The sequence below is a fragment of the Camelus bactrianus genome, chromosome 11 (assembly GCF_048773025.1).
Source record: "Camelus bactrianus isolate YW-2024 breed Bactrian camel chromosome 11, ASM4877302v1, whole genome shotgun sequence".
Lineage (NCBI taxonomy): Eukaryota > Metazoa > Chordata > Mammalia > Artiodactyla > Camelidae > Camelus > Camelus bactrianus.
In genome coordinates this window covers 82947829-82971992 of record NC_133549.1, presented here as the reverse complement: position 1 = coordinate 82971992, position 24164 = coordinate 82947829, and the positions used below count along the sequence as shown (strand labels likewise).

Here is a 24164-nt window from a genome sequence, read left to right as displayed (position 1 = left end):
TTAGTTTACAACACTCTATTGTTCCCTTTGTTATATTGATATATTTATTCCCTTTAATCCCCATTTCCTATTTCCATTCTCAGTTCATGGTAAGTTTTTTTTTTTGGTCATGGTACGAATTCTAATTCGTATTAAGTGTATCCTTTTATTTATATGTGAACTTACTTGTACTATGTATAATTTGTTTTCTGAGTATGTATCTGCAATGCACATAACTCATATTCTTCTGGTGAATTTGTTCATTTGTCCCCAGCATGGTGTTTTCACATCTCACCTTGTTGCTGTGTGATGGTGATTCCATTTAAACTGCTTCTTACTGATATTTGCTCATCTACACTATCGTGTGCCGCACCGCATTGCACTTGTAAGCAGGATTGCTAGGTCCTAGTTAATGCATATGCATCTTCCACTTCCTCCTGTTCAGTATCTCCAAGTGGAGATTATTTACTCTTAATTTTAGAATTTTATTTTATTTTTTATAAAGTATATTAATTTAGACTTAGCAATATATTGTATACTTTTCTGCCATCAACCATTATATTTATTTGTATCATATTTTCCTTTTAGAATCATTTTTTTATTTTGATAGATTCCATTCTCTAATTCTTAAAAATAGTGTTCATGGATCAAAATAAATCTGCATTTAGGCCTTACTTGATTGATTTTTTTCTTTTTTTTTTTTAACATTTTTTTTATTGAATTATAGTCATTTTACAATGTTGTGTCAAATTCCAGTGTAGAGCACAATTTTTCAGTTATACATGAACATATATATATTCATTATCACATTTTTTTTTTCATTGTGAGCTACCAGAGATCTTGTATCTATTTGCCTGTGCTATACAGTATAATCTTATTTATCTATTCTGCATATGCCTGTCAGTATCTACAAATTTTGAAATCCCAGTCTATCCCTTCCCACCTCCTGCCCCCTTGGCAACCACAAGTTTGTATTCTATGTCTATGAATCTGTTTCTGTTTTGTATTTATGTTTTATTTTATTTTTTTTAGATTCCACATATAAGTGATCTCATATGGTATTTTTCTTTCTCTTTCTGGCTTACTTCGCTTAGAATGACATTCTCCAGGAACATCCATGTTGCTGCAAATGGCATTATGTTGTCAGTTTGACTTTTTTTTCTAATTGAGAATTTTAGGATCAAAAGTATATTCCCCTAGGATGTAAAAGCCATTGCTCTCTTATATTCTTGTAAACATCATTGCTGATGTGATTCTGATTCCCTTGTAGAATGGCCAGGATTTTGGTTTTCTACCTGTGGTTTAAGGAATTCTGATATATTCTTTATTCATCTTTATTTTAACCAAAATTTGTTATAAAGATAAAGCCAGTGGTTGCTTATGACCACAAAGGTATTAAGAAAAACTATTTTGTTGGTTCTGTTAATCATAACAATTACTAAAGCCATCGACAGTGGGTTAAAAATTAGAAGGTTTTGTCAGGTGAAATAGCTCAGTGGTAGAGCTCATGCTTAGCACGTGTGAGATCCTGGCTTCAATCCCCAGTACTTCCATTAAAAAAGGGGGGGGGGCACTTCTGAGCCTATAAATATGGCCAAGAGAATAGGGCCATATTAAAAAAAAAGCAGAAGTTTGATCAAGATGAAATTCAGCTTCCATAATTAATCATACTCTGTGTAAATATACCTCCTACCACAAATAAGTAAACCCATGTTATTGGTTAAGGATAAGAGTTTTTGCTTTAATTATAACTAAGAGTATTATAGGGTTTTTTTTTTTTTTTGTCAGATCACCAGGTTTTATCATGACATTATAAGGCACCCTCTCCTTAACTTGACAAATATTTATATTCCCAGTATTTTGAAACATCTGAATTATATATATCCTCCTTCTTTAGACATATGGTGATACATATAATATGTGGACTCATATTTTTCTCCAGTTTGGAGTATTACTTACTGTTCTTAGAGCATTACCCCACGTTTATTCTCTTTCTTTCTAGGACATTCAGTAGTTGCTTTTAGAAATTATAGCTTGGTCCCTTTAAACTAAAGATCATACTTACTCTTTACATTTGCACTGCATTTGAGATCACTGAGTGGATCTTCCAGCTTGCCATTCCACTCTACGAATTTCTTCTATTCTGCTACTTCCTTAATTTTGTGAGCTTTTTTTTTTTTTTTTTTGGATTTTGACACTATTTTTAATATCCAAGATGGCTAATTGTTATTTATCATAAAAGATATATATATATGATAAAGATATATATATTTATAAATATATGTATAAATATTTATAAATATATATATAAAAATGTAAATATATATATATATTTACAGGTGTCTTAATCTGTCGTATTGCTGTGCACATACTAGGCATACATCTTTGAAAATCTCCATCTTTCAAAATCTCCTGCTTTCTGTATTGACTTAGTTTTCTTCAGTGTTACCTTCCGTCCTTTCAATGAGGTGATGCTCTTTGGGGTGTTGGTTTTCTTCAGATGTTGCATGAAAATCCCTGCGGGCCTGATTCTGTTTACCTCTGCCCTTTATAGGTAACAGGACAGGACGTGGTGTGTGTGCCCCAGTAATGATATGGGGTTCCTAAGGCATCTTGGTTGCTGCCAGACACCAAGGGCACCTTAACTACCTCTCTTCCAGCCTAGGAGTGGACCCACAACTGCTTTCCCAGCCCTCTGTGTACAAGGAGGAGGGAGCCCCAAAACTCAAGCTGTCGCTGGAGCTTCTTGCATCTTTTCAAGCTGTCATCTCCTGCAGGTTTTGGACTATGGATACAACTCTGTGGGCACTCCATCTTCTTTGAATTCCTCAAAATTCCCTGTCCACTGAGGGTGACTCTTCTCAGTTTCCAGCAATCATACCCTTTCATATTTTTAAAATATCTTTTGTCGTTGCTGTGGTCTTTCACCAGAGGACCTACCGCAGTATGTCCTCTGAGTGCCATTTTGATTCAGTTAAATTGTGCACACTCTGTCCTTTAGTAAATTAGGTAGTCTTTGTGGGTGGGATGGGGGAGTTTGTATAAGTTTTGGAAACAGAGACTTGGGCTTAAATCTCAGCTCTAAAATGTTTTTGGTATTTTAAAGTCTCTTTATGTAATTTGACTCATCTTTACGTTCCTCATCTATATAATGGAGAAAATTATGTTCATTACATATTCTTGTTATATATATTAAATGAAAAATTTACAGGTTTTGCTTTATTTTCAGCCACAAAAAGTCGTACCCAAGAGAGTTTGATGCCTGTCCTGTCAGGTGTCTCTGCTGCTTGGTCCTGAAGGCCGTGGAGGACTGGTGGCCCAGCTCGTCCTGGTGCTTGTCTGCTGAGATGTGCAGAATTTCCAGAACTGAATATGGGGCATCTGGTGTTGATCTCATTTTTTTGTTGGATGCTAATCAGAAGATTATATCAAATGGCCCTGAAAAAAGACAGAGAAACCATGGGACACAGGTATATTGAAGTATTCTAGTCCCACAGAAATGAAGCAGGTGGGTGTTGAAGCACAGTGAAACATACTGTATTAGTCAAGACAGCTGGTTTATAGGAAACCTCTACTGATTCCAGCCTAACCTTACATGGGGAACCCAGGAACAACGAATAGCTGTTTTTATAGAAGAGGAAGCTGTGTAACCCAATTTGCACCATGAACTTGTGAAATCAGTTGTTTATTTTTTTAGAATCCCTTTTCAGTATTTTGTAATGCCTCAAAATGCTTCTTGCATGTTGAGCTTATTTCAATTTATATTGTAGTGGCATACCTCAGCAGTTGTATATTTATATTGAAGTAATTTCAGTTCTGTGAAATAACTTTTATACCATACTGATCTAACACATTCAGGAGACATGCTTTTAAAAAATTCTATTAAAGGTCTTAGATCCATAATATTTCAAAAATTTGATGCTTTTTTTCCTTCTAATATTTTTCCCCCCATTTAAAATCCTTTAAGGTAACTTCAGATTTTACAACATTAAATTTGAAAATTGAAATATAATACCAATACTGTTGGGTTTTGGTCTTTGTGACTATGTGAAATTGTGAAGCCTTAATTTAAGCTTCTCTTTTTATCATTATTTCCTTTTAGGTGTGCTTTGCTAAGTGAAACATTTAATAATTTTGTTAGCAAATTAAATTATTTTTCAAAGAAAGACTCTCAGGATTTAGGATATAGTTGTGCTTGTGGCCATGACTTATTACCACATAAGGAGGCAGAGTAGAATCAGCAAAAAGGAAAAAAAGTGCCTGGGATGAAGTCCAGAGGTAACTGGACATGAGCTTCCCAGAATCCTCTGTTAGTGGACTCCCACAGGATGCACTGAATTCCCCCGACAACTAGCTGCAGCACTCGTGGGAAGTGTTGTCTACCAGGGAAGTTTATCAAAGGCTAGGAGTCCAGGGTGTTTCTTGGGGGTCAGTCATGGAGGCAACATGGTACCCATATGATTGATGAGGGAAGCAGGTGTTCAGCAGTGACCACATCATTTGTTAGTTTAGGTGTGTATTGAGCCACTCTTATCATTTAGGGGAAGTTTTATGTGAATGTAGGCAACTGTTTCCCAGGTAAGTTCTCAGATACCAGACAAGGGCCAGTCTTGCAAGCAGGCCTTTCTAAGCAGAGGAGGCTCAGGCCTGCTATGTTAACTCTTTTTGGCATGAAATATAAATGGCACAAACACACCAGTGAAATGACAGATTGTCAGAGTGGATTAAAAAAAGACTCAGTGTGTATAAGAGTCATTATGTATATGACTACCTATAAATAATAGGTAGTTTTAAAGAGATGAGAAAAGGTATAACATGCAAACAGTAAAAAAAAAAAAAAAGGATATCTGATGTGAATGTATTGCTATCAGACAAAGCAAGCTTTTGAACAATGAAAATTACCAGAAATAAAGAGTATGTAATGAAAAAAGACTGAGTAGCCAGAACTATTTTGAAAAAGGATAAAATTGGAGGAATCACACCACTACCCAATTTTAAGACTTACTATAAAGCTATTGGAATCAAGAGAGTATGGTATTGGTGGAAGGATAGACTGGTTAGTGGGACAGAATAGAGAGTCCAGAAATTGACACAGACATGGCCAATTTTTGACAACAAATTCAATGGAAACAATTTGCAACAATTCAATGGAAAAAGAATAGTCCTATAAATAAGTGCTGGAACGACCAGATGTCCATCTGCAAATAAAATGAACCCTAACTGAAACCTCACACTTTACATATTAACTCAGAATGGATCACAGATCCAACTATAAAACTATAAAGTGATTTGTTAGTTAAACCCCTTAGGACTATGTTGAAGTAACAGCAATGAAATATATCCTAAGAATACCTCCCTTACGGTGTGTGTATCATGATGTGTACCACCACTGTTATAAATGAGGGAACAGGCAAATAGAAAATTGGCAACCTAAGGGCGCAGAGTTTGTAAATGTGTCTCTCAGCGATGGTTTATGAGGGATTTGTGTTGACAGAAGAGATGGTGAAGAAAGGGATGGGGTAGGAAGCAACTGTTTTAGAAGACAATTTTTCTCAGGAGGGTCTGGATATCGGAAACTTGTTGCTTCTGCTGATTCTGTTAATAAATCACAATTCCCCATCTGTATGTATTGCCTATTCTATTTCTTGGAATCCCTACATCAAAGGAAACACTGTAATCCATGGACTGGGAAGGTGAGAGGTTCACCCTCCCTGGTGGCATGTGTCAGTTGTCCTGGGATTGGACCCAGCTGGACTGCCCAATGCTGAGATGCTCCACCTGTCCTTACCTTACCCCATGTAAGAAGTTCTGTTTTGTATCTGCACACAATTTCTAGTTTGTCCTTATAAATGTCATGCTTTTCTCAGTAAAGTTATACCTTGATACTTTTATGTTTACAGCAATACGAATAGAATTTCATTATATTTATCAAATTACTATTGGTGAACAGGGAAGTTTTCAGGTGATTTGCTTAAATTAAGTTCAAATGTCCTGCTAGTATTTCAGTAGTTCTTTTTCCTTTAGTTTTGTCTTCAATTCATTTTTAAATTTATTTATTTAAAAAAAATTGGGGGGGGGGGCTAGGTAATTAGGCTTACTTTTTTGTTTTATTTTTAGAGGAGGTGCTGGGGATTGAACCTAGGACCATGTGTATGCTAAGCGTGCGCTCTAACACTTGAGCTATATCCTCCCGCCTCAATTCATTTTTAAAACTTGATCTCTTTTTAATAGGTATTCTACTTCTGTTTCTTGAATTATTGTATTGATAAGAATTTGGGGACAATATTAATAATGGTGATGCTAAGTCTCCTTGTTTGGTTATCAGATTTAATTTGGTGGAATTATTTTAGTGTTTTATTATTAGGTAAAAGGTTATATAGGGGCTATCTAAAACCCTTAATTCTGTTACAAGATTATATTATCTCTGTTTTCTAAAGCCATGTTCAGAACCTCATGGCATACCATCTGTATTCCAGGCACAAAACCCGTCTTTTCATTTTTATCGTAATAAAATCTGGGGTGGTGATTTACTATTTCAATCACTCGTCTAAGACTTTCTACTTCCTGCCATGATCCCTGCTCTGTGGTTGTGACACAGACTACTTGTATTAATAGGGCTGCTGTGCAAATTGCCACAGATCTGGTGGCTTAAAAAGGGAATTTATTATCTCACAGGGCTAGAGGCCAGAAGTTGGACATCAAAGCATCTGCAGAGTTGGCTCCTCCTGGTGGTTCCAAGAGGGAGTCCATTCCAGTCCTCTCCTAGCTTCTGGTGGCTGCTGGCAATCTTTGTTTTTCCTTGGCTTGGGACTGCCCTCTGAACTCTGCTGCCATCTTCACATGGCCTTTTCCTCTGTGTATCTCTGTATGTCTTCTTTCCTGTCTCTCAGAAAGACACCCTGCATTGGATTTACGGCCCACCCTAATCCAGGATAATCTCACCTCCAGATCCTTACTTGAACTACATCTGCAAAGACCCTTATTCCAAACAAGGTCACCTTCACAGCTTCCTGAGTTTAGAACTTGGACATACTTTGCAGAGGCCACTATTCAACCCATGACATTACTAAATGTAACAACTTGCTCGAGTCCCTCTTGGTAGGAATGGTGCCAGATATTCCTGGATAGGAAGGTGAATGAGAGTAATGCCTTTAATATCACATATTCTAATTCCAAGAAAAGATATAGAAACCCTCACACTTTTAGAATGACATGTGTTAAGTATAATGAAGAGATAGGTACAAACCCTGTGGAAACACAAATCAGGATGCTCACAGAGATAGTCCTTGTAAAGGCAGTATCTGTCTAAAGCTGCCTTGTCACAGGTGGTTGCTGAGCACTTGAAATGTGGCTAGTGTGACCAAGGAACTGAATTTTTCCTTTTAATTTTAATGTAAGTTTAAATACAGATATTCGATTCAGTTACTGGGAAACTAAAGTGTACCTGGAATAACTTGGTAGGTGAATATTTTTTTAACTAAATTTAATGAAACCTAAATATAAGTCGGATATTTCTGAGGAAAATTTAGCATTTGATTTGAGATGCTCTTAAGTGTGAAATAGACAGTACGTAAAAAAAAGCTTCAGCATTTCCATTTCCTTGTCTACAAAATGTGCTTGACAACACCTTCACTGTGATGATCCTATAAGCAATCTATTTGGAGGAGCCTTTCAATTTCAAATTTTACATAATTAAAAAAATTTTTTAATTGAAGTATAGTCAGTTACACTGTGTCAGTTTCTGGTGTACAGCATAATGTTTCAGTCATACATATACATACATATAATCGTTTTCACATTTTTCATTGTAGGTTACTACAAGATACTGAATATAGTTCCCTGTACTATACCGAAGAAATTTGTCTTTTATCTATTTTATATATAGTAGTTAATATTTGTAAATCTTGAACTCCCAATTTATCCCTTCCCACCCTCTTTCCCCCAGTAACCGTAAGTTTCTTGACTGTCTGTGAGTCTGTTTCTTTTTGTAGATGAGTTCGTTAGTGCAGGAGCACAATTCTTAATGCATACTGAAGTTTGAAGTGTGAAGCAAAGTAAAAGCAATCTTAATATCTCTGAACATTTCTGAAACCAGGGGTAGAAAATTGTGGAGTCTGCAGATGATAAGTAATTGAAAAAGCAACCAGCTTATTAAATGGACTTATCAGTACTCTGTTCTGTAGTATAACTAAAAACTTAGAGTTTGAAAAACATTCTTTTTCTAGTAATCCCTTTATTTTGTGTGTCTCAGTCTCTTGCATATGCGCAACCCAATTTTAAACACTTCTCGGTTCATACACATCTTGAGGACTCTTCGGCTTTATATTTTCCTTTAAAATTTTATAGTCTGAGTTATTTTATTTTTTTTGATTTTGAAGTTATTTCATGGTGTTAAGATATGTGTAATATTTACCATTTTCCCATGTTTAAGTGTACAGTTCAGTGGCATTTACATATACATCACCACTATCCATCTCTATAACTTATTTTTAATCATAAAATACACATAACATAAAATTTACCATCTGCCATTTTTAAGTGTACAGTTCAGAAATGTTAAGTAATTCACATTGTTGTGCAACCAATCTCCAGAATTCTTTTCATCTTGCAAAACTGAAACTCCACACCCATTTAAAAACTCCCCATTTTCTCTTCCTTCCAGAACCTGGCAACCACCATTCTACTTAGTTTCCATAAATTTGCTTATTGTAGGTAACTCACGAGAGTGGAATCATAAATTATTTGTCTTTGTGTGTCTGGCTAATTTCACTTCGCATAATATCCTCAAGATTCGTCCCTGTTGTAGCATGTCTCAGAATTTCCTCCCCTTTTGAGGTCTGTCTAGATGGGGCTTTTTCCGTAGACCTACATAGTTGGAAATGTCTCAGTAACTGTGTGCTTTCCTTTACTCACAGAACTACATGTTAGATCTGTGCGAAAGAACTACAAGACAGAGCTGCTAAATAAACTATGAAAAACTTAACAAACTCTTTATCTTAGATATTGGCATATCCCAACGATCGGTTCTGTTTTAGGGTGTGATAAGCTTAGGAGTAAATATGATTTGAACTTAATGCATGTTTAGAGGGTGTTTAAATTCAGAACCAGGCAGATCCATCTTCCCTGACCCCAAATACGTAATAATCCTAAAGTAAATTGCTTGATGAAATTGGATCCCAAAGATTACAGGTGAGGAGTTTTTAAGTGTGTCCATGTTCCACTGGAAATAAAGAAACTCAAAGAACTATGGACTGACTGACATGACAACTGTTGATTGAGCAAAAATTCTTGTTGAAAGGGCTATCTTGAAGATTATGACTCAAACATTGAGGAACTAAGGTGATGGGCAGTGGAAAGAATCAGAACACGTGAAAATTTTTTTTAAATTTTAACTTATTTTTTTTGGTGGGAGGAGGTAATCAGTTGATTGATTGATTTTTAATGGTGGTACTGGGGATTGAACCCTGGACCTCATGCATGTTAGGCACACACTCTACCACTGAGCTATACCCTGCCCCCAGAACATGTGAAATTCTTAAGCAATTTATTGACTTAAATAATTTTGCCTCTGTTACACAATTAAAAAAAAAAACCTTTACACTTTTTGTAGAAAAAAAAAGAATTTCCTCCCTTCTTAAGATTGAATATTCCATTGTATGTATGGTCCACGTTTTGTTTATCCACTGATGGATACGTGGGTTGCTTCCACCTTTCGGCTATTGTAAATAATGCCACTATAAACAGTAGTGGGCAAATTGAGTCCCTGCTTTCAGTTCTTTTGAGTATATATCCAGAAGTGGATTGCAGGATCGTATAGTAATTCTACTTTTAATTTTCTGAGGAACCACTGTACTGTTTTCCACATTGGCTGCACTATATTACATTCCCACCATCGACACACAAGGGTTCTTATTCTCCATATCCTCACCAACACTTACTTTCTATTTTTTTGATGATAACCATCCTAATGGGTGTGAATTAGTGCCTCATTGTGGTTTTGATTGGCTTTTCTCCAATGATTAATGATTAAATTATTTTAAATTTACAGGAAAGTTGAAAAGATAGTGTGGGTTTAAGTATATTCTTCCAGCCTCCCCTAATGTCAACAACTTACAGAGCCACAGAAACCAGGAAATTAACATTGATATGATACATTAAACAGCTAACTTTATTCACATCCCACCAGTTCCCCTAATTTCTTTTTTCCTATTTGGATTCAGTTCAGGATCCCACATTGTATTTGGTTGTGTCACGTCCCAGTCTGTGACACTTCTCCAGTCTTGTTTTTCATGACCTTAACATTTTGATAAGTACTGGTCAGTTATATTTAAGAATGTTTCTCACTGAATTTGTCTAATATTTTTATAATTCGATTAGAATTATGCATTTTTTGCCAGGAATACTATGGAAGTAACGTTTCTTTCTCAGTGCATCTTTGATGTCTCTGTCTTTTACTGGTGGTATTAATTTTGGTCACTTGGTTAACATGGTTTCTTTTGGGTTTCTCCACCATAAGTTTACTGTTTTCCCCTTGTAAGTGATACTTTTCTTGTTCGGAAATACTTTGAGATTATGTATATAGTGTCTACGTTTGCCCACTGATTTTACTTAGTATCCATCGGTGGATCTGTCTATAACAATTATTTCCATGGTGTTTGACCAGTGGTGATTTTGTATTCCACTCATTCTTTCTACAATTATTAATTGGAATTATTTCGTAAGAAAGAATTATCCCTTCTCTTATATTTATTCTTAGATATGTTCTTGCTCCCTTCACTGAATGATGAGTAAGGGGTATTATTCAAGTGTGATAGTCAGTTACGACCTTGATCTACATGGGACTGTCCAGAACCTAGAGATCTGGAGAGTTTCACAAGGGTGGATGATACTCGTGATGGGTCTTTAGTCTCACATCTATGAAGAGCATCTCACATTGAAAATCTGTCCAACAAATCTCTTGAAATCCAGTGGTCCACTACATCTCCACTTGAGATATGGAAAAATCATAATCACAAGGTGCACAAAGGACAAACTGCCTACTTTCAACAGACGTTCAAGGCCAACAGGAAAGTTACAAAAGTAGGGAAACCCTGAATTGGGAAAAAGCCTAGATACAATTGATTTTTAAAAGTCAGTTTGTCAGGGAGGAGGGTATAGTTCAGTGGTAGAGTGTATACTTAGCAAGCATGAGGTTCTGGGTTCAAACCCCAGTACCACCCCTAAAAAGTAAAATTAATTAATTAGCTAACCTAATTACCTCCCCCACCCCATGAAAGGTTGTGAAGTTGTAAAGGGGTCTTTGCCAAGTGCAGATCTGATCTTTGATCATTTCTTGTTCTTTGAAAATTTTAGTCTCACTGGCTCACTCTCTCCAACCTGCCCATGTCAAAACTGGTCATTTCAATATCCGCATAGATGACAAGTCTAACAAACTGGCTGCTCATCCCTTGACTCCTCCCCTCCAGTGATCTTATTTGCCACCTTGTTATGATCCTGTCTGAGGCCTTGTCGTTTCCAGCTGCCCCTCACCCAGTGATGTCCCCGTTCCCTACTTGCCCAGCTTAACGTTGATGCTCAGTCATTATTAATCCCTCCATTCTTGCTTTATCAATCCCCAAACTCGGCAAATGTTGCCTGTTATGCTCTGACACCCATGCAGCTGGACTTGGGTGAAAACACTGTCATTCTGATCACTTTTAAATTTGTGTCCACCAACCAACATGGTTTCTTCACATGTTCAGCAGATGTAGTACAGAGTCTAGTTGCTCTTCCCTTCTTCCAGAAGATGATTTCATGCTTATTTCACACATCATTTATTTGCGCATTCAGTATATTCTCCCTCCCGTCAGCAAGGAGACCATCCCTACGATGTGAAAGGGATGGTCTTAGTCTACTCCTGTTTCCTAGGCCTAAGGATTAGTAGTGCTCATTTTCATTCTCAAAAGTGTTCATGTTTGGGTGCTTAGATGATAATCACTCTACTCATACCAGATAACCAGATGTTTAGGGCAGGACTTAACGCTTGGGCCTTTTTCTCTTTTCTATCTCACTGTTCACTTAATGTGATTTTTTAAAATCATAAGGCATTAAATAACACCTATATCCCTAAAAATTTCAAACTCAAATCTCTAATCCAGACCTCTACCCTGATATCCAGAACCCACGTATTCCAACCATTTGCACAGCCTTGCGTGTTGGTTAAATAGGCATCTTAAAATCACTGTGGCCAACCCAAGGCTCCTAATCTTCCCCCATCAACCTGTTTCTCTTGGCCTTTCCCCATGACAGTCACAATTCCACCTGCCCAATTACTTAGGCCTAAAACGTCAAAGTCTATTTTGGGGTGGGGGAGGTAATTAGGTTTATTTATTTATTTATGTTTAGAGGAGATGCTGGGGATTGAACCCAGGGCCTTATGCGTGCTAAGCGTTCACTCTACCACTTGAGTTATACCCTCCCAATAAAGCCATTTTTTGACTCTTCTCTTTCAATTACACCTCTCATGCACTGCTAAAAAAACCCTATCAGCTGCACCCTAAAATATATTGGGATTTTGACCACTTCACCCCATCTCCAGTGATATTACCCCAGCCACCACCGTTATTTTGTACATGAATTATTGCAATGGCCTCCTAACTGACCCTCCTGCTTCTGAACTTGATCTTCTTCAGTCATATTAAGGGCTAGGCATCTGGATAGTATCTCAAATAAATAGATCATCAATAGAGGCAGGTTATAATTGATTAGGGAACAAAGCCTCCCATTTTATATAATCTGCTTAAATATATATTGGCGTCTCAAATAGAAAACATGGGCTTCTGTACTGTGTCCAGCAGTAATATTCATGTTTACCAATCAGCTGTTCAGCCCAAACATGTGGTCCCCTAGCAGGCCTCTAAGATCAGAGAGGAATACAGGGAGCAGGTCGTCTACCATATGACTTTTGCTCCTGGTGACAGGTTGATACACATCCCTCCCCTTCAGGATTAAAAGCAGAATTCCCTAATTCGATCTAACACAAAGTCTGCAACCCTCACACTGAGACAGAAACAAAAATGAGCAAAATGCACCAAATTGGAAATTGAACTTATGTAAATTACACTCAACTATGAAAATGTGTCTGAACTATTTTTAAAACTTGAAGTCTAGTCAGTTTACAATGTTATGTCAATTTCATATGTACAGTATAATGTTTCAATCATACATATACACACATATATTCCTTTCCATATTCTTTTTCATTATAGTTTGCTACAAGATATTCAATATTTTCAATTAAATATCTAGTTCCCTGTGCTATATAGTGGGAACTTGTTGTTTATCTATTTTATATATAGTAGTTAATATCTGCAAATCTCGAACTCCCAATTTACCCCTTCCCACCCCTCTCCCCACTGGTAATCATAAGTTTGTTTTCTATGTCTCTGAGTCTGTTTTGTAATAAGTTCATTTGTGTCTTTTTTTAGATTCCATATATGAATGATATCATATGGTATTTTTCTTTCTCTTTCCCTGTCTGACATCACTTAGTATGACAAACACCAGGTCCATCCATGTTGCTGCAAATGGCATTGGTTCATTCTTCTTTATGGCTGAGTAGTATTCCATTGTATAGTTATACCACAACTTCTTTATCCAGTCATCTGAACCATTTTTTAAACTTAGAACAAAATTAGAATACAAGAGAAGAGAGTCAGCAAATGAAAGGAAATGCAGAAAAACATCTGGAACAGAAAAACATGGCTGGGTGCAAAGACCCTCACATACACAGGGCCGTAATTGCATTCTACAGAGGACACTGCCACCATCATCTCCCTTCTAGGTGATTTGTCACCCTCAGTGATCCCAGTCCCTGGTATTCACATTCTGGTATAATCCCCTCCCACAATGCAGTGGGGTCACCTCCGTGATCAACAGGATGTGGCAGAAGTGGTGGCATGTCACTTCTGAGGCAAAGTTATAAAGGACCCTGGTTTCTACCTCTCTCTCTTGAATTGATTGCCCTGAGGGAAGCCAGTTGCTGTGTTGAGAGGCCTACATGGCCAGGAACTGGGACCTCTGCTAAGAGCCTTGTGAGCTGCCATCCTGGAAGTGGAGTCTGCCCTGGCCAAGCTTTCAGATGGTTGCAGCCTGGCTGAGAGTGTAACCTCAAGAGAGAATCTGAGCTGAAACCATCCAGATAAGCTGCTCTTGACTTTCTGAAATGGTGTGAGATAATAGTTATTTGTTGTTTTAAGCCACTAAATCATGGGCAATTTGTAATGCATCCATAGACTACTAATAAACTACCTGAATATTTTGTGACTCTGTAACAATTTCCTAAAAGAACTGAGCTGGAAAGAGACAACTGGTTTCACTATATGTGCAGAAGCAGTTTGCTGGACACTCTCTGAAGTTCTGGACATCAGTATAGCAAGACTAACATCTCATAGAAGACTAACACAATGGCTTAGAAAAATCCCCAGAAAACAGTATCACTTCCTTTGGGACCTCTTTGTTCTTTTTGTCACTTCCCTCATTTATAGCAACGAGTTCCCCTTCAGCAAGTTCCTCCGGTTGCAAATCTAGAGCCTCTTGAATGGTGGCAGTGTTGGTTGGCATCCTCCACTCCCCACCCCCAGCTATTTCCATTTATGTTCAATTCGAATTTCACTTCCAGCATTATCACTTTTTTTTTGCTGCAATTTCATCTTTGCTGGTCAATTTCCCATTAATTTTCTTCTTCCTTTTTTTTTTATGTAAAATGTAATGTGGCTTTGTGTGATAGTCCGACTGCACGTTTGATGTTTGACTGAGAACAGCTTTCAAGCTCCACCAGTCTTCCTTCCCCTTCTGGTTAGCATCTGGGCAAACGGCTATGAAAACCCAGGTGCTCCCTCCTCTGGCTCTGGAGGGAACTTCAAACCACACAAGCATCTGCATGTGCATTGGAGCCCATATTCAGTCCCATCCCTTAACTGCAATAAAACCTCTATGCCAGTCTCTCCCCTGTTCTTTCAAGCCATTTGTGGACCTGCTTGGGAGCGTCCTTGTTCACTCCAGACAGCCTCACTCTGTGAGTAATAAACCTCTATACCCTCTTTGTGCATGTGGCAGGTCATCAGTTTTGACATCCAAACCAAATTTTACATGTGGAATCCATTTCATATCTTCGGGTTTATGTCAAAGATAAACACTGCTGGACAAAGGTTAAAGCAATGAAAACAGATTTTATTCAGTAACTACTGACAGTAAGGGTAAGAGCTGTCCTCCACCCGGATTCCTGCAGAGGTGACTAGACTCTTTAAAAGGAGAGTGGGGGTGAGGCAAGCAGGGGCTTGAGTCAGAGAAGTGATAAATTAGAGAGTTGGTCAGTGTAAATGCAGTTAGGCCGGCTGTGTGTGCTATCGGTCAGCAATTATTGAAGTTAGCTTTCTATCCCACAGAAATTGGAAGACAGAGGCCCTGTTCCTTCTGATGACTAATTTTAAAGGCTTTAATGTCCTTGAGAGAGACACTTTTGAGTTGTAGGAGATTCGTGTACTTCTTGAAGGAACAGAGGAAGGATTCATAATTGTAAGTCCATTTTAGTAAATGCTCTATGAAAGGGAGGTCAGGGGCCTATTATTAGGTGTAAGCTGGAAGTAACAGTAAATTCTGACATCATTTTAACGGAGTGTGTGTGTGTCTGCGCGCGGGCGGGCATGGTAGAAGGATGGGTGTCAGGGGATTCATCCCAGGGATGTGGCCTTATGCTAGAGTTAGGTCGTCTCTCTGCAGAGGTCTGGATGTAGTCACTGCATCCCAGGAGTTTTGCAGTTCTTAGTAACCACAACAGTTCATCACTGGGAGGCAAAGAGCCCAGACAACTATGACTGTTGCTGTTTCTGCCCGAATTGAATAACAGATTCGCTGTGACCAATCGTCAACAGACTTTGAAAGAAATTATATGATTGGCCACTGATTATGATATCATGTATTATTCCTGCTGTGATTTGTAGACTGGAGAGCTAGCAGCCAAGTTTGTAGTACTTTAGGGGATTCCTCACAGTTAATATAAAGTGGGAATTGAAATTTGATTTGTGTTGTTGGGGGAGTAGTGTTATGTAACTAAACCATGTTGGAAGAAATTCATGCACATCTGAGCCCTGCGAAAGATTGCTTGTACAGTGCTGCCACATTTTATGAGAATGTAAATTGTGCAAATTTAAAATGATATGAATAATATGAATAAATATTTGAAAGTTGTATATTCTGCACAGTTTAAAATAATGCAATTCTCTTAATATTTAAAATAATTGTGGGGAGTCACAGCATTTCAAAACTCTCTTGAACAGCAAATTGAGGCAGTGTTTGTTATTACTTACAGGTTCACCTTTAATACACAAGATTTAATTCTATCACGTGTCAGTCTCCTATAAATGTTGTGTATATGCTTTGAAAGTTTTCTAAATGATCTGCTGACTTGTGCTATTTTAAAGTGATGTTAAAATTCAAAAAAAGTTTTTTTTAACCAACTAACCGTAATATTCATTTAGGACTGGTGTTAAAGCTTGTGCTGTGAAACATGCCTGAACATTGACAACTCTGGATGGGAATTTTGTTTTCTGATAAAATTGGATTTTGACACACTGTGCAGTTGGATTGGTAGAGAACAGTCTGGAATGCTCAGAAAGTATGAAATAGAATTAAAACAAAATTTCTCTATCCTCTTTGGAGGTTTATGCTCTTTTTTAGAATGCACTTCCTACACTTATTCCAGTGGGAAAATTAGTACTTGATTCTTTAGTGAATCAAGTGAATCTTGCCATGTCTACACTTACACTTTCCTCATATCACTACTGTATATTATAATATGTGGGTTTTGTTGAATCCTGTCCTGGTTTGAAAAAACAGCTTCAAAGACTTAACAAAACCTCTATAACAGACACTCCTGGGATGATCGGAGAAATGTGAATATGGACTTGATATTAGATGCTTTGTATGGAATTACTGTTAATTTTATAGGTGTGATAAGTGTATTGTGATTATGTAAAAGTATGTCCTTCCTCTTAGAAGATACATGCTGACACACTTAGTAGTGAAGTTTCAACACGAAGACACGCCTAGATAAAGCAAATACGGCAAAATATTAACAGCTATTGACTCTAGATAAGGTATGTTTGCTGACCGAATTCTTTCCAATTTTCTGTTTGTTTGAAATGTTCGATGAGGAAGAGCTGGAAATATATTGACCAAGAAAATGTTTATATTGTTTACCAAGTACTTAAGGCTTGAAAATCCCATTTTTGTAAAACGTCAGAAGGTTGTGCACTGTTACCTAAGGGGGAGGAGGCTGTGTGTGACAGTCTTTACTTTGTATTTTTATTCATCTACAATTTTTGGTATTACAAATAATCATCGCATTTTCTCCTCATGACTACTGTTGCCAACTTCGCCAGCACATGACTACTGTTGCCAACATCGCCAGCACTAAGCTGCTGTGCCTTCTTGGGAGAAGCCCTGATATCACGTGGTTTGTTTTATTTTAAATGTTTGCACCGCGGTCTCCGGGCTTTCGCGGCGTCAGGTGCTGGGCTAGCTTCACACGAGTGGGTTCGGATCCCGCCGCCAAATCCGGGGCGGGGCGGAAGCGCAGGGGCGGGGCGGAAGCGCAGGGGCAGGGCGGGGCTCCCGCCGCGGAGCCCGACGGGAAGCGCCTTAAGAGTCGGCGGCGCGCGCCGGCGGGCGGGGGCACCGGACCGGCGCTTTGGCGCATGCGTCACCCCGCGCGCAGCCTCAGTCTGGGCGCGCAGAGACTGGAGCGCGGTTGGGGCGTGGCCCGAGCGAAGAGCTGGCTGAGCCTGCGGGAGGGCGGTGTACGGACCTCGGATCCTCGCCCGCTAGAGTAGTCGCTGTGGGTCTTTGGGGCATGGCCCTAGCTCGGGCACCGGCGCCTGCGGATCCTAAGAAAGGCCGCAGTAGTGTTGTCGACCCCTGTTTTAAGGCCGCCGCGCGCTCCGTGAGGACTGCAGGGAGTTCTCGCCCTTCCGCTCTAATAGATCAGGAAACAGAGACCCAGAGAGGCCAGCGAGTGCCTCAAGACCACACAGCCCGCGGGAGGCGGCGCTAGGGGGCACATCCACCTCTCCCTCCTCCCTAAGAAACTATTCTGCCCGAATCTGGCATTGCATCCTTTCCAGCACTGGACGTCGCTGTGAAGTATAACGTGGACTCTTTATCACGGGGCACCTGGATTTGTGGGATTCTTGGTGTCTCTTCAGGGCTCTGGGATCACAGTTCATAATGGTTCTTTCTGGGCCTAATCTGAACTGTCCAGTCAGTGTGTTTTCAGTGGTCCCAACTTGAGTTTATTAAAGAACCCACCGGAGATTTTTGGGGCACAGGAAGTTCCAGGTTTGGGGGCCCTCATGTAGGTTCCAACTAAAATGATTTTGTCCCCTAGGTTCAGGTTTACCTCACAAAGCCCATCTTGTGAGGTAAAGAGGAGTCCCACGTGGAAGATGGCTCTTCTGAATGGAGACCTCCCGCCAGGGCTGCAGAGCAAAGGAGGATCAAGGCCAAGAAAGAGGAAACCCTAGATTTGCACGGCTGGTAGCACTATGGGATCCTTGCGCTCCGCAGGCCACCCTGCAGACTGAGACAGCCTGAGGTTTGAGCCAAGTTTCAGGAGAGGTGAGCTAAGCTAAGGCAAGGAGCAAGTCTGCCCAAGAAATTACACTTGAGGGTTTGAGGGAGCATAGTCTGGGGGAGGGGGCGGGGGATGCCAACTACCACTAAGAACATTTAATTTCAGACATTCCTAACAGCCTATTTCAGATTCTCCACTCTTCAGTTCCTGAGAGGCTCTCACTTTTGCCCTTTATTACACGTGGCACTGAGAGATGGGGGTGCTTCCTTCATCCTGGCTTCTCAGGCACAGAAAGTAGTGAAGGAAAGAGCTTCATGGATCACCTGTTTTTGCCTAGCATGAAAGATGAAAACCACTGAGCCCAAGAGGTTGACTGGCTCATTCTCAGCAGCCTAGCCAACAGTCAGATTTTCAGACATAGTTAAGTCAAACCCAGTTACTATCAAAAGACTGAGAAATTATTGCCAATGTAATTAAGGACCAAAAGATGCTCTCCTACTGGGGTACATTTTATCTAGCTAGTGTGTGGAGCTTGTAGGCAGGAGAGTTCAGGAGATGCAGGGCAGATCAGATCTCTTGTGATCCATTCTTTCTTCTCCAGCCCCACCTTTGTGATTCTCTACATGTTTCCTAGATCCACAGAAAATGAATGTATCTCAGGTGAGTTATTTTTTTCCCCCTACTTTGTTTACAATTTCCTATATGAGACTTTCAAGGTCAGTGGGTTAGAAGGGAAATACAGAAATAGATGAAAATCAACTTCAGAGATAATATGCAGGAGCATATGTCAGTATGCAGAAATATGCAGGTCCTATTCTATTTCTATGCTATTCTGTGCTATTGTTGGCCAAATTTGTTTGATTTTTCTGATGGTTACAGCAAAAATGCAGCTGTTGTCTGTTACATGATTTGCATTGACCCTAAAAAAATTATCATGCTAATTCTTATGAGGCATTAAGAATTCTAAAAAAAATGTTCCTTTCCTAGTCTTCCTGTAGGTATCACAGTAAATAATCTTTAAGTGACCACTGGATCTCAGTGCAGCCTGCTGCCTGTAATTGCTTCTCCGGGGAATCTGGACACTTTGTGCCAAAGGAGAACTCAGTCAATGCAGGTCTCTAGGTCCTCCAACAGCGGGGCCTCGTAGCCCTCTTTCTGATGGTCCTGCTTGATCCAGGCGTGGAACCAGGGATATCTGCAAGAAAGAATGGATTATATCACCTTCAAATAATCTCCTGTAATATTATGTGTAGACTGTGCAGCGGATAGGTTAAAGTTGTATTTTCTGGCAAAGGCTTCCCCATTGTCCTTTCACATTCAAACCGCTTCACTTGTTGGATCTGTCTGGGAAGGGATAGCAGTGGCCTTATTAAGACAAATGTTGTGATTCTATAGTATTTGCCTCAATTGAGCCTTCTGTCCAGTTGGCACTCATGTTCAGTCCCTCCTGGAAAGTCTTGATTGGTTTCTGGTCTGTTCCTTCCTCTGTGATTATTTCTTTTCTGTTTTCTCCATGGAGCCTTCTTCCTCTTCTTGCCTATTATTACTGTTTCTCCCAAGGTGTCCATTTCTGGTCCCCTGTTGTCCTCACTTTCCTCAGGTCTTGCTGATTGATCTCCTCTCCTCTCTGGGGCTGTACCATTAGCTGGGAAGCTTTTCCGGCTCTCCAGCCCAGACCTCTCCCCCACCTTAGACCTAAGTGGCCAACTCTCTGCTAGACATCTCTGTATAGCTCTTCTAAAGGCCCTTCAAACCCTACAAATCCAAAAGGAAAGCTGTTACTAATAACCCCACCCTTCTCATTTATTTCCCAACATATGTTATTACCAGCCAGCCCATCATCCGGGTGACAAACAGCATTTATTTCTAAGTGCTGTCCTTTACCTGCACATCTAGTCAGTGATCAAATCTTGTTTCTTTCAAGTTGTTAACATTTCTTTCTTTTTTTTGAAGTTGAAGTGAAGTGCGCACAAATCCTCAGGGAACAACTTGATGAATTTTTCATATGCTCTGCAGCTGGATAACTAGCACCCAGATCAAGATAAGGGGCATTTGCTGTACCACAGAAGGCTTCCTTGTTTTCTTTCAAAGACTGTACTTGCCCACTCACTCAAGGGTAATCATTATTTTGACTTCTATTATTATATATTAGTTTTGTCTCATTTTAAACTTCATACAAATAGAATCATGCAGTATATTCTGCTCTGACTTCTTTTACTCAACATTCTGTGTTTGAAGTCATCCATGTGTAGCAGTGGTTTGGTTTTCTCCCCCCATGGTATGAATATCTGTTCTGCTCTGGGTGAATATTTGGGTTGTTTCTTATTCTGGCTCTTGTCACTGTGCACTTGATTCTGAGGGATATAAACCTGGAAGTGGAATTGATGGGTCATAGCACACGTACACAGGTTTGGCTTTGATAGATTCAGGCCAACGGTTTGACAAAGCAGTTGCATTGCTTGACCTTCAGCCAGCTGCGTGTGAGCGGGCCTGCTGTGCCAGAGCCGGGTTGGCATTTGCTGTTGCTTGTGAGGCTTTCTTTTCTTTTTTCTTTTTCAGTACTTGGTGGATGAGTGTAGAGGTGTAGTGGTAGCTCACTGTGGTTTTAACCTGAATTTCTCTAAACACTGATCATGTTGAGCATCTTTTCATGTTTTCTATTTTGATCATCTTTTTTTTTTTTTTCAGTGTGTGTTCCAGTTTTGTTTGTTAAAAAAAATGGATGAATTCTTTATATGTGCTAGATAATGAGTCCTTTTTCAGACAGATGTACTGCAGATGTCTTTTTTGAATCTGAGGCTTGTTCTGAATTTTAATTAAGTCCAGCTTATCAATCTCTTCTGTAATGGTGAGTGCTCTTTGTGTCCTATTTAAAAAAAGCCTTGGGCGGGGAGGGTATATATAGCTCAAGTGGTAGAGCACATGCTTAGCATGCATGAGGTTCTGGGTTCAATCCCCAGTACCTCCTCTAAGAATAAATAAATAAACTTAATTACCTCCCCCCACCAAAAAAAAAAAAAAAGAAAAAGTCTTGCCCATCCCAGAGTGACAAAGGAATTTTCTTGTTATCTTCTGAAAGCTTAAATTGTTTTAGCTTTCACATTTAAGTCTATGATCCATTTCAAACTATTCTACACATATACATAAACATGAATATATCTTTTTTTGGGCTGTGGCTATCCAGTTCCTGCAGTATTTTTTTTATCAAAAAGACCTTCCTTTCCCTGCAGAATTGCAGTGGTATCTGTTGGAAATCAGGCAACCGAATGTGTGGTCTCTTTTTGGGTTCTTATTTCTATTGTCATTGCTTCTTTGTCTCGCCTCAGGCCAGCACCACCCTGCCCTTACCACTGTAGCTTTGTGAAAAGTACTCATATCTATGGATATATGTTTTCCACTTTTGTTCTTCAAGATTTACTTCGGCTGCTTTAAGTCCTGTGTATTTCTGTATGAACTTTATAATCATCTTTTCAACATGCCCCACCTCTACCTGGGAATCTACTGGAATTTGGTATTGCACTGAATCTATAGATCGATTTGGGAGTTGGTTATATTAATATTGTCTTGAATTTTCAACTCATGAACATGGCCTTTCTCTTCATTTACTTAGGTCTCCTTTAATTTTTCTCATCAATGTTTGATAATTTTGATGTGTAAATGTTGTGCTTCTGTTAGATTTATTCTTAGGTGGTTGAAAAATTTTCTCCTTACTTGGGCATTGCTAGCATAAAGAAATAGTGTCAATTTTTGTATATTGAACTTTTTTTAGTGACCTTACCATTTATTATGTCTAGCATTTTATCTGTAAATTATTTTGGATTTTCTAGCCACACAATTATGTTATATAGCCATTTCTTACTTTTTAACCCATTTAAGAACCTTTCTTTTTATTTATTGCTGTGGCTAGGAGCTCACATGTATCATGAAATAGAATAGTATATACTTGTTTTCATCCCAGCCTTCAAGGGAAACCTTTCAATATTTTATCATTTAGGATGGTATTTGTTGTAACTTTTTTGGTAGATAGTCTTTGGGAAGTTTCATTCTATTTTTCGTTTGCTGAAAGTTTTTATTATTCAATGGGTGTTGAATTTGTTGAGATGATTGTATGGTTTTCTTCTTTATTCTTTTAATGGATTGATATTAGCATATTAATTGAGGTAATTCTGTTAATGTTTTGATTTTCAAATGTGAAACCACCCTATTTTCCAGGAAAAAAAATCCCACCTGTTGTTGATCTTTAAATATATTTCATGATAAGTCACTTAGGATTTTTGTCTTTATTCATGAAGGGGACTTTTATTTTCCTTTTTTATAATGTTTTTGTCAGGTTTTATATCAATTTTATACAGCCTTAAAGAAACATGTTAAGTGTTTCCTCATTGTCTATTTCCTGGAAATATTTGTTGAAGATTAGTTGTTTGTAAAAATTCACCAGTGAATGCATCTAGGGTCTGGATTTTCTTTATGGAAAGTTTTACAATTATAGGGTTTTTTTATATTAGGGAAATTATTCTCTAGAACATAACATAAGTTGCAGTTATTTCTTCCCCCCTTGTCATTGGTCATCCCCAGGTGGGAGCAGGTGCCTTTTGTCCCAGGGCAAAGCACAGCTCACACACCTGTTCAGATAACCCACCTGGGCTTTCTCACAGTTTGCTTTGCTTTCTGCCTCTGTTTCCTCCTGGGATGATCATCTGGGTGGGATCCAGCAATGGTGCTAATTTAGCATACTGATAGGAACTAAAAGCCTTAACACCCTCTTCCACCCCTTAACGTTTTAGTCAAGGTCAGCACTGAGCTCCATTGTGAAATCCAGTGGTGAAGTCTCAGTCTTCCGTCTTACTTGACTTTTTAACCACATTTGACGCCATCGGCTACTTCCCCCGCCTCCATCCACTTTATTCACTTGGCTCCCACACTTTGTAAATTTTCCTTCTCTCTCACTGTATGCTAGTTCCTCCTCCTTCCTACCGCTGGAGGTTAGTGTGCCCCAGAGCTCAGTCCTTGGTCCTCCTCCTTTCTCAGTCTGAGGCCTCTCCCTTGGTGATCCCGTGTCTTCTCATCAGGACTGTTTGTGGCCTGGTCACTTCTGATAATCTCTGGTGTGCAGACCTCTTCCTGCACCCGAGATGCTTTTACCTAATGGTTCACTCTGTGTCTGATTGAAAGTTTAATAGACTTGAGCTCACCATGACTAACACTGAGGTCCTGGACTCCCCCTCCCAAACCTGCTCCCTCTGGAGCCTTCCTTTTCTTGTTTCATAGCAGATTCCTTGAAAACATCTTTGACCTGTATTTTTTCTCAGGTTCCACATCTTTTTGGTCAGCAAAACCCCTGGGCCCTGTATCTAAAATGTATCTAGAATCTGACATCTTTTGATCCTCCCCGCCGTGGTTACCCTGACCAGCCCAGGGTACTTGGCTGCGTTCTGGGAACAGGCTCAGAGCAGGGTTTGCTGCTCCTCCTCCCTGGCACCTGAGCATAGAATCCCGTGTGCGCCTCACAGAATTGTGCGTGGGGTTATTCTGTGTCACTCCTCTGCTCCGCATCTACATTTTTCTCTGGGTGAAA

General features: G+C 39.2%; 1 long non-coding RNA gene and 1 other non-coding gene across 5 annotated transcripts; both read left to right on the top strand.

Annotated features, from left to right (window-relative positions):
• Nucleotides 1–8808: 8808 nt before the first annotated feature.
• Nucleotides 8809–8935, top strand: LOC123618331 (small nucleolar RNA SNORA18). The gene has a single exon (XR_006726752.2). It is a non-coding gene; the product is annotated as a small nucleolar RNA SNORA18 (small nucleolar RNA).
• An 8760-nt stretch (nt 8936–17695) lies between these two features.
• On the top strand, nt 17696–22853 carry LOC105072740 (uncharacterized). 4 transcript variants are annotated; one of them, XR_012510351.1, is made up of 4 exons: nt 17696–18633; nt 19191–19249; nt 20543–20705; nt 21278–22853. It is a non-coding gene; the product is annotated as an uncharacterized LOC105072740 (long non-coding RNA). The 4 variants fall into 4 exon arrangements; XR_012510352.1 differs by having other exon boundaries at nt 17697–18159; nt 18404–18633; nt 20543–22853; XR_012510350.1 differs by having other exon boundaries at nt 17698–18633; nt 20543–22853.
• The last annotated feature ends 1311 nt before the right edge of the window (nt 22854–24164 follow it).